The 17,590-nt window shown below is 42.8% G+C and overlaps 3 long non-coding RNA genes and 1 pseudogene across 3 annotated transcripts; all 4 read left to right on the top strand.

Moving 5' to 3' along the window:
* The first annotated feature begins 256 nt into the window (after positions 1 to 256).
* LOC26532383 (uncharacterized) lies at positions 257 to 675 on the top strand. The gene is made up of 2 exons (XR_001450597.2): positions 257 to 425; positions 490 to 675. It is a non-coding gene; the product is annotated as an uncharacterized lncRNA (long non-coding RNA).
* Positions 676 to 865: 190 nt separating this feature from the next.
* LOC117183740 (uncharacterized) lies at positions 866 to 1,568 on the top strand. The gene is made up of 2 exons (XR_004468891.1): positions 866 to 1,386; positions 1,461 to 1,568. It is a non-coding gene; the product is annotated as an uncharacterized lncRNA (long non-coding RNA).
* A 1,851-nt stretch (positions 1,569 to 3,419) lies between these two features.
* Positions 3,420 to 4,099, top strand: LOC117183747 (uncharacterized). The gene is made up of 2 exons (XR_004468900.1): positions 3,420 to 3,917; positions 3,992 to 4,099. It is a non-coding gene; the product is annotated as an uncharacterized lncRNA (long non-coding RNA).
* Positions 4,100 to 5,939: 1,840 nt separating this feature from the next.
* On the top strand, positions 5,940 to 6,532 carry LOC6899150 (60S ribosomal protein L18-like; annotated as a pseudogene).
* Positions 6,533 to 17,590: the final 11,058 nt, after the last annotated feature.

The raw sequence follows: 17,590 nt of genomic DNA, 5'->3' as shown, positions 1-17,590 counted from the left end.
CATCCACCATCCATTTCGGGGATGGTCCGTGAGGTTTTGCCGTTTCGAAATTTCCCAGTTAGTCCACAATCCGTTTTGGATGTTCCTAATAGGCTATTCACACTGACGACCATCCACCATCCACCATCCATTTCGGGGATGGTCCGTAAGGTTTTGCCGTTCTGAAAATTTCCCAGTTAGTTCACCATCCATTTTGGATGTTCCTAAACCGCACTTTTCTATGCGATAGTAACCCGATGATTTTCAAATGCAACTCTGAATAATTGTCATTCACAACGATAAAATGGAATTCACTGCGAAAACGTAAATAATGTTTGTGACAAAATAAACAAAAAAACAACAACAATCATGCCCAATGGCTCGTCAAGTGTGTGGCGAATAAATGGCAGACGACTGACAACATAGAACAAATATTTCTATGATCTGTAAATGCTTTATGTTATGTATTAGTAATTCTTTAATAATGAGTGTTTTTCGGCAATTATCGAGATGGATCTGGACGGATCATGTAGCTCCAGCACCTTTTCTGGCTACAAGGGCCCTAGCCAAAGCGAGCCAAAAAAGACGACACTTCTTGGATGGCTGAAATCGCTGTTGAGCCACAGCCGAAATAATTGCTACATCTTCATCATCCATTATAAGAAAACAATTAATAAATGTTCCAAGCAAATTTAATGTACCTGTTATTGGCATCAGCTGTTTTTTACGGATGGTGGATGGTGGCAGTGTGAATCGGAGTTTCACATCTGTCAAAAATTCCACCATTCCCCTGGGATGGGCTCAGTTCGCCGAGCCTATAAGGTTTTTACGTTCAGAAGATATCCAACCTATTCAACAATCCAACAACCGCGTTTCCAAGCCATATTTATCCGAAAAAATAGTTGGCGCCTATACACATTTCAAATCGTACTTTAAATTGTAAATCGTTGAAGATTACAAAAAAAAAAATTTTAACAGACACAATACATATTGGAGAAACCACATATTGGTGGTAGTATTATTTTGCTGCCATTAAATAAAAATATAATGCACGCAAGTCCAAATGGACTGCATATATTGAAAATCTGGCTACACAGTACTGCGGATTTCGGGGTACTAATAATAATTCTGTAATAATTCCGTCAATATCGACCGGGATAGTGAATAGTGTGAATAGCCTAATAGATACAACTGCGGCTCTATTGTTATTTCTGCAATCACGGCGTCGCCAATAATGCGGATTAATCTGGAAAATCTGGAGGAGATTGTTCGGAAAATGCTTGAAGTTCAGAAGGAGCAGCAGATATTAGAGGATGAGCACCAGGAAACAAAGCGAGAGATACTCCAGCAAATTCCGAGCAGCCAAGGCGAAACCAACTTTCAAACAGAGCTACTGCCATTTTTAAGGTAGTCCAAAAAATAACGATTATTGTACATCTATGGATTGTTTTATTATAGTATTTTGTTCAATTCTCCCTTAGTCATTGCTTAAGCCGGTCGTGTTTCTGGCTCCTGAATTCTGTGCCCTTTGATTAAATATTATTAAACATTATTGTCATTTTTTTTGGTGTAACACCGAATCTCATTAATATTGATTATTAATTGTGCTGATCACCAGTATTTCGTTTGCAATCAACTGTTTAATATAAATACGACTCGCTCAAGCAATAAGTTCTTGCTTTTATCCAGTTTGCTTTTGATCATCGTTTATTCGGTGCGCACTGTTCTCACGCATCGGAGATTGCATCGCCTACACTCTCTCTTGAAAGCATAAGCGGGCCTGCTGTTCACATTTTTGCTCTAACTCTCTCTGGATTGCCTTCATTTCTTATACATTTCTTTCTTAGGAAATATAGGGATATAGGGATATATTAGATTTGTGGTGAAAATGGTAGTGTGTATCGACCAGAAAGAAAAGTTTCCGACCCTATAAAATATATATATTCTTGATCAGCATTAATAGCCGAGACGATTGAGCTATGTCTGTCTGTCCATCCGTCTGTCCCCTATGAGCGCCTATTGCTCAGAGACTATAAGAGCTAGAGCAACGACATTTTGCATGCTTCCCCACAAAGGACGAAAATCTATGGCATCCATAAATTCAAAGATACGAGAAATCCAAAGGGGCAGAATCGAAGAGAAAGAATATGTCTCCTAGACAGCAGAATCGGAACCAGATCGTAGAATTATTTTAGCCAGAATCAAGAAGGTCGGCTTTGCCTATTGTAAAAAGTGAGTTCCTAGATCTCAGAGACTATCAGAGCTAGAGCAACCAAATTTGGTATCTACAATCCTGTGATATCGAACCTGCACAAGTGTATTTAAAAATTTCGCATCCGTCCTTTCCGACCCCACTAAGGACAAAAATACGAGAAAACTAAAAACACACAATCATAAAGAATGGCAATATCTACCAAATTGCCGATAGATCTAAATCTAGATAAGATCGGATAATTTTTAGAGCCAAAAGGAACAAATCAATTTGCAACGCACATCGACTTGTTCAGACACGTTTTCTGTCTCTCCCGCACGCACTCTTTATCATTTAATGTAGCCACACTGACTATGTATCGGGTATAAATGTAGTTCCCCCTCGCTTTGGAATATTTTTGTGTTGTCTCTGCTTTGGTGAGTTCACTGTTTACATTTAACCATTAGCGGAACATATCATCTTTTAAAATTCTTCTCCCTGGTTCTTTTCTCTCTAGATCTCTTGAGACGGACGGACGGACGGACAGACGGACGGACGGACGGACAGACGGACGGACAGACAGACAGGGCTCAATCGACTCGGCTATTGATGCTGATCAAGAATATATATACTTTATGGGGTCGGAAACGATTCCTTCTGGACGTTATACAAATCCTTTTTCTTTTTCCGGTCGCGAAATGGGTATTGATATCAACCACAGATAAAAACGTAAATAATGTTTGTGACAAAATAAACAAAAAAACAACAACAATCATGCCCAATGGCTCGTCATTCTTATGTTATGTATTAGTAATTCTTTAATAATGAGTGTTTTTCGGCAATTATCGAGATGGATCTGGACGGATCATGTAGCTCCAGCACCTTTTCTGGCTACAAGGGCCCTAGCCAAAGCGAGCCAAAAAAGACGACACTTCTTGGATGGCTGAAATCGCTGTTGAGCCACAGCCGAAATAATTGCTACATCTTCATCATCCATTATAAGAAAACAATTAATAAATGTTCCAAGCAAATTTAATGTACCTGTTATTGGCATCAGCTGTTTTTTACGGATGGTGGATGGTGGCAGTGTGAATCTGAGTTTCACATCTGTCAAAAGTCCCACCATTCCCCTGGGATGGGCTCAGTTCGCCGAGCCTATAAGGTTTTTACGTTCAGATGATATCCAACCTATTCAACAATCCAACAACCGCGTTTCCAAGCCATATTTATCCGAAAAAATAGTTCGCGCCTATACACATTTCAAATCGTACTTTAAATTGTAAATCGTTGAAGATTACAAAAAAAAAAATTTTAACAGACACAATACATATTGGAGAAACCACATATTGGTGGTAGTATTATTTTGCTGCCATTAAATAAAAATATAATGCACGCAAGTCCAAATGGACTGCATATATTGAAAATCTGGCTACACAGTACTGCGGATTTCGGGGTACTAATAATAATTCTGTAATAATTCCGTCAATATCGACCGGGATAGTGAATAGTGTGAATAGCCTAATAGATACAACTGCGGCTCTATTGTTATTTCTGCAATCAAGGCGTCGCCAATAATGCGGATTAATCTGGAAAATCTGGAGGAGATTGTTCGGAAAATGCTTGAAGTTCAGAAGGAGCAGCAGATATTAGAGGATGAGCACCAGGAAACAAAGCGAGAGATACTCCAGCAAATTCCGAGCAGCCAAGGCGAAACCAACTTTCAAACAGAGCTACTGCCATTTTTAAGGTAGTCCAAAAAATAACGATTATTGTACATCTATGGATTGTTTTATTATAGTATTTTGTTCAATTCTCTCTTAGTCATTGCTTAAGCCGGTCGTGTTTCTGGCTCCTGAATTCTGTGCCCTTTGATTAAATATTATTAAACATTATTGTCATTTTTTTTGGTGTAACACCGAATCTCATTAATATTGATTATTAATTGTGCTGATCACCAGTATTTCGTTTGCAATCAACTGTTTAATATAAATACGACTCGCTCAAGCAATAAGTTCTTGCTTTTATCCAGTTTGCTTTTGATCATCGTTTATTCGGTGCGCACTGTTCTCACGCATCGGAGATTGCATCGCCTACACTCTCTCTTGAAAGCATAAGCGGGCCTGCTGTTCACATTTTTGCTCTAACTCTCTCTGGATTGCCTTCATTTCTTATACATTTCTTTCTTAGGAAATATAGGGATATAGGGATATATTAGATTTGTGGTGAAAATGGTAGTGTGTATCGACCAGAAAGAAAAGTTTCCGACCCTATAAAATATATATATTCTTGATCAGCATTAATAGCCGAGACGATTGAGCTATGTCTGTCTGTCCATCCGTCTGTCCCCTATGAGCGCCTATTGCTCAGAGACTATAAGAGCTAGAGCAACGACATTTTGCATGCTTCCCCACAAAGGACGAAAATCTATGGCATCCATAAATTCAAAGATACGAGAAATCCAAAGGGGCAGAATCGAAGAGAAAGAATATGTCTTCTAGACAGCAGAATCGGAACCAGATCGTAGAATTATTTTAGCCAGAATCAAGAAGGTCGGCTTTGCCTATTGTAAAAAGTGAGTTCCTAGATCTCAGAGACTATCAGAGCTAGAGCAACCAAATTTGGTATCTACAATCCTGTGATATCGAACCTGCACAAGTGTATTTAAAAATTTCGCATCCGTCCTTTCCGACCCCACTAAGGACAAAAATACGAGAAAACTAAAAACACACAATCATAAAGAATGGCAATATCTACCAAATTGCCGATAGATCTAAATCTAGATAAGATCGGATAATTTTTAGAGCCAAAAGGAACAAATCAATTTGCAACGCACATCGACTTGTTCAGACACGTTTTCTGTCTCTCCCGCACGCACTCTTTATCATTTAATGTAGCCACATTGACTATGTATCGGGTATAAATGTAGTTCCCCCTCGCTTTGGAATATTTTTGTGTTGTCTCTGCTTTGGTGAGTTCACTGTTTACATTTAACCATTAGCGGAACATATCATCTTTTAAAATTCTTCTCCCTGGAAAGAATCTCTAGATCTCTTGAGCCGTCAATATGGCCGGATCATACAATTATGCATGAATTCCTGAATGCCCGAATTTTCGGTCGCACGAAGAAGGGGAGAGTGTGCGATTGGATGGGAAAAGAGAAAAACGAGGGGGAACGTTGTAAGTTGCTGCTGACACCGCAACTCTACATTTATACCCGATACTTAGTCAGTATGGCTCTCCTCCGGCAGACGCCGCGAATATTAAACGACACGACAAAGATGCGTGCGAGAGAGACAGAAAATCAGTCTGAGCGTGACGTCGGGCTATACAAATTATCCGATCTGATCCAGATTCCGCAGCCGGATAGATATGGTCACTCTCTATGATTGTGCGTTTTTAGTTTTCTCGAATCTGCAATATTGTGGATGCAACAGATTTTCATCCTTTGTGGGGGCGGAAGTGGGCGGGGCGAAGTTTTGAAATACTTTTGTAGCAGTGACATATCACAGAAGTCTGGATCCAAAACATCGTTGCTCTAGCTCTTATAGTTTTTGAGCACTAGGCGCTGAAGTGGACGGAGAGACGGACGGACGGACAGACGGACGGACGGACGGACAGACGGACGGACGGACGGACAGACGGACGGACAGACAGACAGGGCTCAATCGACTCGGCTATTGATGCTGATCAAGAATATATATACTTTATGGGGTCGGAAACGATTCCTTCTGGACGTTATACAAATCCTTTTTCTTTTTCCGGTCGCGAAATGGGTATTGATATCAACCACAGATACGATCGTAAGGTTCGCAGAACCGAGCCGAAATGTGCTCGTCAAGCTGTACCGCTTCCTCCAGCGCCGTACGATCAAGAAGTTCAACCGCATCATCCTGAAGCGTTTGTTTATGAGAAAGATCAATCGGCCACCACTATCTCTGCAGCGCATCGCACGTTTCTTCAATGCTGCCAACCAGCCCGAGTCCACCGTTGTGGTTGTCGGCACAGTCACCGATGATGCCCGTCTGTTGGTTCCTAAGCTGACCCTGTGCGCCCTGCACGTTACCCAGACGGCTAGGGAGCGCATCCTGAAGGCTGGCGGCGAGGTCCTGACCTTCGACCAGTTGGCCCTGAAGTCGCCTACCGGCAAGAACACCATGCTGCTGCAGGGTAAGCGCACTGCTCGCACCGCCTGCAAGCACTTCGGCAAGACTCCTGGTGTGCCCCACTCGCATACACGCCCCTATGTCCGCTCCAAGGGACGCAAGTTCGAGCATGCTCGTGGTCGTCGCTCCAGCTGCGGTTACAAGAAGTAAGCAACTACATCGTGGACTTGGACCGTCGACGGCCGTCGTCACTTTTTGGTAAAGATATTCATTTGTCAGGCTGAGGAGGAAACTAGCCGTCGCACTCGTTGCGGCAATAAAGAATTTTTTTTATTCCACAAACCTAATATACCCCAATACTAATTTTGAGTATCGGGTATAAAAATAGGAAAAGGAAGTAGAGTAGAAGAGTAAAAGAATAAAATTAGAATAAGCTAAAAAAAACTACCTATTAATTCAACTGTATGGGGTAAAGGGGATGTGGAGATAATGTTTTTTATCCCCAATCGGCCGACTAATTATTTCAATTAAATAAAACTCGGCGCAGAAATAAAATTGCGATATGTTCTTTAATGCGTGACATCCAAATTGCAAGTGTGGCTTGCCTGCCCTTTACATTGCCGCTCCGATCGCTAAGCGCAGCTTCGCTCGGCCGACGTCGGTAGGCAGACGCAAAGCGGAGATAGCGAAGAGCGAGCTGGCAGAGAGCGTTTAGCAGGGCAAGCAAGCGCAAAGCTTTAACAAACAAATGAGTGACATAGACATAAGTAACAAACAAAATAAGCGGCTGAGGGCCAAGAATTAGGTGCTATTTGGTAAGCAGCTAATCGGCTGGGTTCTGCTCCGAACATTCACCCCCCGTTGGAAGGCAAAGGCTTTCAACAGATCCATCCTGAAGGGGCAGAACCGCTATTTTTCCAACGGCCCTCTTGAAGATGCTTGCTTGGGCGCAGCTGGCGGCTACGCTGGGATGCTCGTCGAACGCAGCAATCGGCGCTTCTTTACGAAGGCGGCTTGTCGTGATTACGTCTTGATCATCGGGAACCTCTGTAATTGCATAAAATGGCAGGAAATTTGGCAATGTAGAAATTGTTGAAAGTTGAATTTCATTTAGCGTGGATATGTAGGTTTTTAATATATCGAAAAGTTCGCGCTGCAGTTCCTGATTCTCCGATCGCAGTTTTTCCACTTGCACCTGGCACTCGAGCAGCTGCTTCCTGCATTGCTGCTCTAAGTTTTGGTACTCCAGCGTTGTGGCCCGAAAATCGTCATTTGAGATGGAGGAGGAATTTTCAAAAGCGGCTAAAACTGCACGCTTATTCTCCGAGCTATCAATGCTTCCTGACACTATCCAACCAAGTTTTGTCTCCTGCAATGTTGGCAATTGGTCTGATAGTCGAATCTGTCCGACGCACATTAAATCGAAGAACAAACCACAACCTATCAACAGATCGATACGTTGGGGCTTGGAGAAATTAGGATCAGCTAGTTTTAGATTATTCGGCATGGGCCAATCCTTTGCGTCTAGGCCGAAGTTAGGCTGCATTTCCGTAATTGAGTTGGTGACAATTGCAGCGAAGGAAGCTCGATAGCTTGCGTCCTGGGATTGTACAACTACTATATGTACAGACTTGCTCGAAGGTAGAATGGAATCTCCGATTCCAGAGATGTGAACATAAGACGAGCGATGATCCAACTGCAACTGATCAGCGAGTCTAGATGTTACAAAGTTTGCCTGTGATGCAGAATCCAAAATGGCACGACATGGGATAAGTGCTCCATAACGATCTGTTACATGAACGAGGGCAGTAGGTAGCAACACGTTCTGGCTAGGCTGAGATTTCTGGATCGAGGGGGGAGGGCTAGAACACCCGCTTGCTAGAAGCACAGTCGCGGCCTCTTGCTGGATCGATTCCTCGGCCGGTGAAGAGGAAGATGAAGCACCAGTTCCCGATGGAATGTGGAGTAGCGTGTGATGTTTGGCCTGGCAATGCCTGCAAAGTCCTGACCTGCACCTCTGCAATTCATGGCCTTTGTTGAGGCAGTTCAAACACAAGCGGCTCTTCTTTGCTTCTTTGTATCTTTCAAACGCAGAGAGATTCAGGAATGCCTGACATCTAGATATGTAATGCTCGGAGGAATTGCAATGGTTACATATGGGGTTAGGATGGTCGTTACTGTAGGTGATAAGGGTGACAGGTTTGTCTTCTCCCACCTGTTGACTAGGACTTGTTGCCATGGCTGATCCCAAATTCTCCAGCATCCGACATCTCGCTTCCAAAAATGAGGCCATGCTTGACCACCGAGGCAATCCTGACGTCGGCAAGTTCTCTTCCCATTTCTCCTTTGTTTTGTGGTCCAGTTTCGTGCCTATGATGAAGATCAGCAACCCATCCGAAATCTCCTGCGGGGTCGCCAAGGTCTGAAGTGCACGCAAGTGCGAATTGATTTTGTCGCTGAGCGCGCGCAAGCCGATAGCTGAGCCCTTCCCCACCCCTTGCATCCCGAAAATAGCCTTGACGTGTGCCTGAAAATGTAACAGTTTATTATCGAATCGCAACATTAGCAAATTCAACGCCTTGTCGTAATTCTCCTCAGAAAGTTCCAAGGAACGAATCGTATCCAGCGCAGCACCATCTAGACATCCACGAAGATATTGGAATTTTTCGATGATTGGGATACGATGGTCTTTGTGCACCATTGTCGAGAACATCGAGTGGAATTCTGGCCAATCCATGTAGTTCCCACCGAATCGCGGAAGCTGCAACTCGGGCATTCGAGAACGGCCTATACTATTATAGGCGAACAACGACGAATTCCCCTCGAGAGTATGCCGAGCTGTTGAATTGGCAACATTTACCGTGCGAGCAGCCATCAACTCCCGCGACAGCCTGGACCTAACCTTGACATAAACATTCGAAAAGTCCAGCCGGGCATCATGGGCTAACTACAGGAAATCCAGCCTTTCAAGGCTCGTTTGAGCGGCATCGAAATCGGCATTCATTCGCTCGATTTGCTCTAAGCGAGCTTGAAGTTCTGCCTCATCTAACTCGGCAAGCTCTTCCTTGGTGAGAAAGCGATCTATGGCCTTTAGTTGGCGCGCGACGGACTCGGCCTTGTGCTTGTAGAAATCTACATCACTCGGCATTGCTGCGTTCGCGACATTGGTAGGCTCAGGTGCTGCCATGTTGAGGTTTTAAAAGAGTCACTCAACACGACCGAAAAAGACACCCTGTATACGTATAAACGTGGAAACCGAAAGCAAAGGGATTACAGCTAATGCCTTTAGCTGTGCGGCTGTGCGAGCTGTCCGATTCCGCTTTGTACTCCGCTTGTGTGTATTAGTGAGTTCGCTGCACTGCACTGACCGAATTGTCGCGACAGAGAAATTAACAGCCAGCAATGCGTGTATGTAGGTATATGTAAGTATGTTTAAGCACCGAATTGCGCTTAACCACCGAAAATTTGTTAAGGCTAACGAATGTCGATCGCGAATGATTATTAATTAACACTACAACTCAGAAATCACGTCGTGGTCACCAAATTTTATGTGGAGATAATGTTTTTTATCCCCAATCGGCCGACTAATTATTTCAATTAAATAAAACTCGGCGCAGAAATAAAATTGCGATATGTTCTTTAATGCGTGACATCCAAATTGCAAGTGTGGCTTGCCTGCCCTTTACATTGCCGCTCCGATCGCTAAGCGCAGCTTCGCTCAGCCGACGTCGGTAGGCAGACGCAAAGCGGAGATAGCGAAGAGCGAGCTGGCAGAGAGCGTTTAGCAGGGCAAGCACGCGCAAAGCTTTAACAAACAAATGAGTGACATAGACATAAGTAACAAACAAAATAAGCGGCTGAGGGCCAAGAATTAGGTGCTATTTGGTAAGCAGCTAATCGGCTGGGTTCTGCTCCGAACAATTGGTAATGGTAAATAATAAAACTTTTTTGCCCAATTTATCGCCTTCCAGAAATTATAGAAATAAAACTATTATTCAAATATTTTCAATAGTCCCGCTTATTCCCCAGCACTGGGTTAGCCGTAATTTCGCTTAACAATGTTTTACAGCCCATTTTCGATCACTTATGAACCAATACACTTGAACAAAATCAGCAATCAGCTTGCTGAAAAAACAAGCACGCTTGATCGATCAAACTAAGCTAAGCTGATTTCAGCGAGCTTTCAGCTTTCAGCTTTCAGATCAGCTCAGTGTGCAATGTGCGCACTTGCACCGGTGCAGTGTGTTTGTTTTTTCAGAGCTTATAAATCAGCTATCAGCTCCGCTTTCAGCTCCGCTTTCAGCTCCGATTTCAGTTACAGAGTGCGCGATCCCTTAACGAAGTTGCGCATTCGGGGAAACCAAAACAACTTTAGAATCCGAATAATTGTTTTATCTGTGCTCATGTGGCCGGACTTGTCGTGAAATTCGTGTAGAATATAGAATTTTAACTGCTTTTTTTAACTGCTGTCATATTTGCGAAAAAGGCGATCTTGGTCAATAACTCGTCGTTCTCAGATCTCTTATCGATTTTCATATCAGCTACAATTTTCTGGATTTTAGCATCTTGTACTTGTATAGTGAATAACCAATCAGCCTCGTCAATGATGGTCTTTGAAATTTTCATGCATGCTGTTTCCATCTCATGTCCATCCTAAAAATGGAGCTCGACTTAGCGCGTCAACGTGACTCATCTGTGTTCCAGTTCGATGAATAATGTATATCGCAAATTCTTGAATACGCAACCACCATCTTGCAATTCGGGGTATCAGATCTCGCTTTTCCATTGATGTTTTCAGGGCATTACAATCGGTAACAACTTTGATTCTCTTACCATAGATGTAGTATTTGAATCGCTCCAACGACTCGACGACGGCAATAGCTTCGAGCTCGTAACTGTGGTAGTTTTTCTCTGGTTTGGTAGTTGCTCGGCTATAATAAGCAATTGGCTTCATTTCATCCGTCTCCTTTTGCAGAAATACCCCGGCTAAACCAACAGCACTGGCATCCGTATGTAGTTCATGATCAGCATCTAGGCGGGAGCTGACGACAACAGGATTTGTTATCAAGCATCTTTTTAACTCCGCAAAAGCATCTTGCTGGAGCAGTTCCCACCTAAATTTCTGGTCCTTGCGCAATAGGGTACGCAAGGGCTCCGAAATAGTGGCATATCCAGCAATAAATTTCCTGAAGTATCCTATGAGGCCTAAAAACTGTCGTACTTCGGTAACATTGCTCGGCGTCGGGAACAATAAAATGGCATTCGTCTTAATCTCTCCAGGACTGATGCCGTCAGCGTGTATCCGATGACCCAGGACTGTAATTGATTGCCTATACAATTCACATTTCTTCAGATTTAGAGTTAATCCGCACTCCTGCAATACTTGAAGGATTCGAGCAAGCTTCTCATACATCTCGTCAAACGTCTGACTACCAATTAAGATGTCGTCCATGTAATGTATCATGTCGCCTTTCTGCACTCGCTTTTGCAATTCTGCCATGAGTCGATTAAAAACAGCAGGCGCAGTCTTTAGCCCAAAAGGCAATCGCTTGAACTCATATAGTCCATCCGTGGTGATAAATGCAGTAAACTTTCTACTTTCGGGTGCTACTTCAATCTGATAATATCCGCTGTTGAGGTCTAGTGACGAAAAGTATTTAAACCGCTTTGCCTCCTGCAGACGCTCCTCAATATTTGGTACTGGGAAATTTTCCTTCTTGATCAGCTTGTTCAGGCGGCGGTAATCAACACAGAGTCGATCACTACCGTTTGGCTTCTTGATGAGTACCACCGGACTGGCGTACTCTGATGTGGATGAGGTGATAATGTCGTAATCCAACAGCTCGTCGACCATTCTGTTCACAATTTCCTTCTTTGGCTCGGCAACTCGGTATGGCGATTGAGAAACCACCTGGCCACTCTCAACGATGATATTGGCTTGAACGATGTTTGTTTTGCCTATGCCTTGCAATCCTGTAGAAAAAACATTGGCAAACTTCTCCAGTAAGCTGCGCATTTGGTTTCTTTCTTGATCGATCTGAAAATTAACAAGAAGTTGGTTAGCTATGATGTCGTTTTCAAGAGCTACCGACTGATGAACTGCTCGTTTAACTTCCGTGTCGCCTGGCTCAAACTTAAGCGATATATGAGCACTAATGATGACGTCCTGTCCCAGCAGGAAGTCCTCCTGCAAGAGATCGTCTTCTGCTACGTATACTTTGGCTGTAATGATTTTTCCATCGATGTCCATATCCACAACCGTTGCTTCGGTAAGGATACAAGAACCGCCACAAATGCCTCGTATTTTCATAGAGCACCTTTGGCGATATGCGTTTATTTGTTGGGCAAATGACAGGCGCATGATACTTCCCGTATATCTACACGACTTTATGTAGATTTGCCTGGTAATTATGTTGTCTTGATTTGAGGCGCCCAAACGCAATAAATTTCTAGCTTGGCATGAAATTTGTTGCATCTTCTTCTCCTTTGGGCATGAATTACCGAAATGCCCCACTTCTCCACAATTGTACCACTTCTCAACTTCCTTCGGTTTTATTGGCTTTACACCGTTGTCCTGTTTTGTCTCGAAGTTGTTGCCTTTTGATAAGAATTCCTTTTTGTTCGCAATTGGCTAACCTCTATTTACGAAATAAGATTCAGCTGCATCACGAAACTGCTTCATAGTCGAAAAGTGCATTGCTGCAAAGCTGTTTTGCAATTCGCGGTGCTGTAGACCTGATCGAACATATCTTATTACAGCTGCTTCACTAAGTTTGTACCTCACGTCAAGGGCGGACATCCGGAAATAGTACTCCTTCACTGTTTCCTTCGATCGTCTGGTTGCATTAGCCATATTAAAGTGAACTTCTGCCTCGTCTGGGTTAGATTCAAACTCGTCTTGTATGGCTGCAGCGAAGTTGTTCCACGTGGTGTGTAGAACCGGCGAAGAGTCGAACCACCTTTTTGGCGGGACCCTAGCAATACAAATTTCTCGTCTCATTGGTAAGCATCAACTACTTTGTTGATACGATCGATGAACTGGTTAACGGAGATGGCGTTATCGTCGCTTGGGTCAAACTCTGGCAAGGTGTTTGCTATTTCTTTGAACGATGCTTGTCTAACGTTTTTGATCGCCTGTCCACCATGGCTATTGTCGCGGAAAATCTCTTGGGTATCCTCTTCTGTGATTTGCTGCTGCTGACTAGCTGTTGCCTCTGCATTATGCATTTGCATGGTAACCAACTGAGCCAACATATTCTTCAGCTCCGTCATTTCGATTTGCATACGTGAAATCGCAGCGGATTGTGACGTCAGCGTCTCCTCCTTGCGGCATCTCTACGTCTTCCGATTTTTCATACTCAATTAGTCGTTGTATTAATTCGGGTCTGGACCCAGAAAGTGTCGAGTTCCTCTCTCGGTCCGCTATTTTCACAATTTTCCTTAGTATGCTTGCCTCTCTCTCAATGACTTTGTCTGCTTTTAAGCTGCATGCACACAAAATTCTTTTTGCAAGTGTGCAAGCGAGACAACTGATATGTAGGTATTTCACAATGACGCTACATATACACACAAGATCTTTGTATGTACATACATACATATATCGACAGACTCACACAGATTCACACAGTCTTGAGACTCTTTTTCCCAGGTTCACTAAGATTCCTGATCGCTAAACCTTGAATCCGTCTGCCACGTAAAAAAGGAACACATCCGTAATTTGCAATCTGCTTTGTCACATATACCTTTGGGAACACATGCCATTGCTGGAATGCTGGATGCTGGGATGCTGGAAAACCAAGCAAATTGGACGGCGATATGCAGTCTTGCAATGGAAATCGCTTCGGAACTGAGGCGGCTTGAACGCACACGAAATGAGCGGCCGTAATAGGCTAGCCAGCCTTGCGAAGCAATGCTTCACGGCAGTCCCGCAAGTCTGGTCCATATATATGTATACGCTATATATTTTTATTCTAATTTTTATATTCTTATATTTTATATATATATATCCTATTTTTAATATGAATAAAAAAAAAAAAAAAACACATGCCATTGCAAACTTCCCACGTCGACGATTCTTGCCGCTTTTCTTGAGTTTCTCTTACAACTTTTCCGCTCTACACAAAACCAACTCTAATGATCCAACTTCTGAACTGTGAAGGGCTGGCTTTTCGAGTATTATTTAAGTTTTTATTGGTATAAGAGTAGGAATATGTATAGGTGATTAATTCTTAATTGTTAATTCTTTTCGTGTTGTTTTCCGGCGTGACAACCTATTGATGATGATCTATATAGATATCGATGTTGATGGACTTGCCGTGCGTATAACAGCTCCGTAGGGTTACAGTTTCTGTTAACTAGCAGACCGGGCACTAGCTTGGCGCAGGACATTAGCTGTATAAGTTCGTTCCGGTTAATAACCTCATTGGGGATTTTGATTGGTCCGCTTTGTACTTGTGCACTGATGTCACAAAATGCACAAACATTTTTTACAATGCTCTTGGAACATTTTTTGATTCTTCTTCCCGCTTTCTTGTCCGATTAGATCTGGAAAACCCCCTTGGTTTACCAAAGAGTTATCCAGTCTAAAAAATTGAAAATCAAGACTTTATAAAAAATTTCAAGAAGTGGGTTCTCCTACTTCTCATTCTCGCTATGTTATAGCTCGGTCAAACTTTTCAGTTCTTGATACTCAATGCTATAAGAACTACCTATCTCGATGCAGGATACGTTTTCCTCAGGACCCTAAACTGTTTTACTGCTTCGTAAACAGTAAGCGTAGAATGTCCGCACACCCATCCTTGCTATCATTTTGTAATACGTCGGCAAATAATGATCAGGCAATTGCCGATCTTTTTGCCCAATTTTTCCAAACCACTATTCTGAGGAAAGCTACTCTGGTCAACCGTACCCATACGGTTTACCGAGGTCGAACGGCATTTTCAGTCCCTTGTTAAATGAATGTTCCCTACTTCATGGTCCAGACGGGGTTCCAGGTTGTGTACTCAGGTACTGGGCTGAGGCTCTGTGTGGACCTTTGCTTAAACTATTCACCCAGTCCATTGATTCCTCTTGCTTCCGTCCGATCTGGAAGGAATATTTTATAATTCCTCTCCATAAAAAAGGTAGCAATCTCCAACTCAGCATGGATTTATAAGGCGGCGATCAACCACCACGAACTTGTTAGAGTTTAACGCTTTCATTATTAAAGGCTTTCAAGGTAACTTATAGACACATGTTATTTACACCGACTTTAGTAAAGCATTCGACTCTGTAAGCCATTCCCTTTTAGCACATAAACTTGACCTTTTAGGTCTTTGTTCTAGGTCTCAAAGAATCCTCTTCAAAAACTCCCTGTCTTTACCAGTAAAGGTTTACCCCTTACTCTTCACACTCTTTATTAATGACTTACCTTCAGTATTAACATACTCTCGAGAACTTATGTATGCGGATGATGTTAAACTCTGTGTCCAGTACAAGGACATTTCATTTCATTCTCGCTTGCAATCCGATCTCAATAACTTTCAGTCATGGTGTTGTGCAAACTTGTTACACCTTAATGCCTCGAAATGCAAAGTTATGACATTTCATCGTTCTAGCCCTTTGTTGGCTCCCTACACCCTATTTGGTGGTTCTCTTGAGAGAATTACCCTGGTGGATGATCTGCGTGTTATGTTAGACCCCAAGTTAAAGTTTTCCGAACACATTTCTACCATGGTAAATAAGGACATGGGCATGCTTGGGTTTATAAAGAGGTGGTCAAAGGAATTTGACGACCCCTATATAACAAAGACTCTCTATACCTCGCTTGTTCGTCCGATCTTAGAATATGGCTCCTGTGTATGGTGCCTTCAGTACAAAGTACACCAGGACCGTATAGAATCAGTACAGAAAAACTTTTTACTCTTTGCTCTGCGGGGCCTTAACTGGGATGCGGGTGTAAGACTCCCATCTTACTGTAGTAGACTGCTATTAGTAAACCTCCCATCCTTAGATAACCGTAGAAAAATGCTTGGTGTGATATTTATACACAACTTGATCAGGGGTGACATAGACAGCCCTGATCTGTTGAGCCGCATAAACTTCACGATTCCTATTAGACTGACTAGAAATTTTATACCGTTGTTCCTTCCACTTTGTAGATCGAATTATTCCTTGCATGAACCGTTTACCGTCTACCATATTATATCACTCACTAATTCTCTTCCTCTTATTAAATTATTAATCCTTACACACCTTTCTATTAATTAGTAAATGTAGTGGTATTTGTATTTTGATTGCATGCTTAGTTTCTTGGTAAGTTTAGTGCTAATTTTCCTCGAATGTTAGTCTAATAGCTATCTTTCTTGCATGTTCGCGTTCGGTTCGGCTACGCACCGCGCGTCATGCGGCAGCGCCCCTCGGTCGGTTGGGCGGGAGGAGGGCTGCGTTTTGCCTGGGATCCGCGCGTAACAGCCTTCTGCTGGTTTCACACGGGCCACTTGACGGTGCAGTAACTGCATCGCCTCTTGAAAGATGCAGTCATTGCATGTCAACGTCCAAGATAAAAGCCAATAGAACAACTTTCGCGAAATCTCAGCAGTAGCAAATCGAGTGATTTTCATCCAGCTTACAAGAAAGTAAGAGAAGCTAAATCTAAATGTAGACTTCTTGATATTACTGTAACCGAAACAGTTGCTCAAATGCCATTGTAAAGCCTTCTAAATCACACTATTTGTCGCATAATTCAAATTCAAGAAGATATATTCGACAACTTTAAGTGTCACTGTTCGGAGCAGAACCCAGCCGATTAGATGCTTATCAAATAGCACCTAATTCTTGGCCCTCAGCTGCTTATTTTGTTTGTTACTTATGTCTATGTCACTCATTTGTTTCTTAAAGCTTTGCGCGTGCTTGCCCTGCTAGACGCTCTCTGCCAGCTCGCTCTTCGCTATCTCCGCTTTGCGTCTGCCTACCGACGTCAGCCGAGCGAAGCTGCGCTTAGCGATCGGAGCGGCAATGTAAAGGGCAGGCAAGCCACACTTGCAATTTGGATGTCACGCATTAAAGAACATATCGTAATTTTATTTCTGCGCCGAGTTTTATTTAATTCGAAATAATTAGTCGGCCGATTGGGGATAAAAAACATTATCTCCACAGTCACTCTTATTGCAAGCTATGGATTTGACGGAACAACTGGACTAAGCACTTATAGACAAAATTTTTTTGTCAGCGATCTAATAGTTTTTGACCAATTCCTTTTCGCGACAACAATGGTTCCTCTCAAATTAATGGCTGATATTGGAAATATGTTGTGGCTAAATTGTACTCCTCAGTCTAT

This window comes from Drosophila pseudoobscura, chromosome 3 (genome assembly GCF_009870125.1).
Source record: "Drosophila pseudoobscura strain MV-25-SWS-2005 chromosome 3, UCI_Dpse_MV25, whole genome shotgun sequence".
Classification (NCBI taxonomy): Eukaryota; Metazoa; Arthropoda; class Insecta; order Diptera; family Drosophilidae; genus Drosophila; species Drosophila pseudoobscura.
The sequence above is the reverse complement of the archived record's forward strand: the minus strand, read 5'-3'. Positions and strand labels throughout refer to the sequence as shown.